The following is a 2,261-nucleotide window of genomic DNA, read 5'->3' on the forward strand; positions in this document are numbered from 1 at the left end:
CTGCCTTTTAAATAGTGGGGGGGGTCAGTAAATAAATGAATATCCTCCCCACTTCATCCCCCTTGGTGGCTTTTTAATCAATATATTTAAAAGTGGTCGCTTCCCCTTCGATTATCCCTGAGAAATGGAAAGGTGATTCCGTTTGTGTATTTATTTTTAATATTTATTGGGGGGGTGGGGGGTGGAAATCTGGGAATACTGGGGATGAGGGGGTGCTGGGAGAGCTCCTGTTGCCTCCTGCCTCTGAGCCCTCCTGGTTCTTAAACCCCAGAAGTTGCAGCGGGTTCTGTTTCGTGAAGGTGGATGGAAGAACAAAGCAGAAACGTGGTTTCTTAATGATTTTTCTCCCCCCCCACCCCCAACTTTTCCTGCTCTCCATCTCAGCCCAAGCATCCGAGATCAAATTTAATCCCCCTCACATCTTTATTTTCCCCGTGCTCTAATCGGGGGCTGGGGTTTCACTTTTCCAGAGCACGGTTCCTATGTGGCTGGATCACTTTGGATTATGAAATACTTTCTAGTAACTATATATGCATATATATATATATATAAATGGAGGGGCTGCTGATGAAGAAAATCAGGCGTCTGTGTTACATGAGCAGCGTCAACCTTGGGAAAATAGAGGGGGGAAAAAAGGTGATTTTATCCCTTTTTCCCAAGGAAAGAAAAAAAAAATGCGCTGGGAAAGTTGGGAAACTTATTTCTGTGTCTCAGCGTTTTAATGCGAAAAAAAAGGGGGGGGAAAAGCAAATAAAGTGAAATATCAGGAGTGAAGAGTGGAGGGGTTTGGTGCGATGTGTGAGTTGGTTGGTGTTTGTAAAACGGCCAAGAAAAGTAGAGATGTGGAGAGGAAAATAGAGCGAAAAACCCGCTGAGGGTGAGCGAGGGGTTTGCAGAGGTTTGTGTGTTGTGATATTTAAAAAAATAGCAACCAACCAACCAACAACCCCAGTGTTGGTCATAAGGTGAGAAGGCGCAGGTCGGCGTGGAGAAATCGAGTGTGAAATTCGGAATATTTGGGTTTTTCGGGCTGAGCAACATGGCAGGATGGCAGGTTTGCCCAAGGCAGGTTGAGAACTGGCGGGAACGGCGGGGTTTGGAGTTTTGATGAAGTCCTGGTTTCAGTCTTGCTGGTGGATGTGATGATGTTTTCACTGCTTTGACTCCTTCCCCGTGAAGCCTCGGGGTGAAGTTGCGGCACAAAGTGGGTATTTCGATTGGAAAATCAAAATATAGCCCTGATCAACCGGGCGGGCACATGGTCTGAGTCTTATAACCCAGCAGCAAAACGACGTGCGAGGCATGAAATGTGTTGGGGGGGGGTTTTTAAGCTTGGGTTTTGGAAGCGTCTTGCTTTGTTTTCACTGCCCTGTTCGAAATGTGTCTGGTTTTTGAGGTGTGGAAAAGACGGACGTGGTTGTTGATTTGGTTCAAAGTGATGTTGTGTCGAGACCGGTTATTTTCATCACCCTTTTAGGTTCAACACGCCAGGCTGGGGGGGGGGGGGGGAAATTAAAAAATAATCAAAAAGGAGTCCCACTGTAATAAGCGAGGCTCAAAAAGGGTAAGGAAAAAACCAACACAACAACACAAAAGGAAGAAATTCACCCACGATACTGTAAATTAATATTTCAACAGGGACAAGGTTGATTACTGGTACTTTTAACCATCATTATTTGATATTAGCGCTGGGATAATTGAATGATTTAAAGGATTCATTACATGTATGATGAGTTTGCCTGCTCTGGATTAACTATCTGCAGATTTCTTTCCCTTTCTTCTACCAGCATGTACAAGACAAAACAATATCTATTATGTGTATATGAAGATTGATTTTATTTCTGAGCGTCCACCCCCCCTGGAGTGAAAAAGAAGGATCTCAGAGTTAATGTGTGTTTAGCAGCCCAGCTCCAGAAGCGCAATAAAAGTTAAAATCTTCCCCCTACTGTTTTTTAATTATGATATTAGATCAGGAGGAAGGAAGGAGGGGAGGGGGGGGGGGGGTTATTGCTGTAACTATTTTGCCTGGATGCGCTTGTTTTGGTTTGGTGTTGGTTGGGTTGGGTTGTTTTAATGTAAAAACATGGGTAGTCAAAAAAGACATCACGCTGTTCGCCTTCATCTTTCTGGGTGGAATATTATCTGTTGTGTCGCTGGTGCTCCTGCCCTTTCTGGTGGTTTTATCCGAGTAAAAAACTACTAATAATATCGGCGATATTAGGACACGCTGCACTGCATCCTTGTTGGGTTTCCCCCCCCCC

Source organism: Chaetura pelagica, unplaced genomic scaffold (assembly GCF_000747805.2).
Source record: "Chaetura pelagica isolate M959 unplaced genomic scaffold, ChaPel_1.0 scaffold1039, whole genome shotgun sequence".
NCBI classification, from domain to species: domain Eukaryota; kingdom Metazoa; phylum Chordata; class Aves; order Apodiformes; family Apodidae; genus Chaetura; species Chaetura pelagica.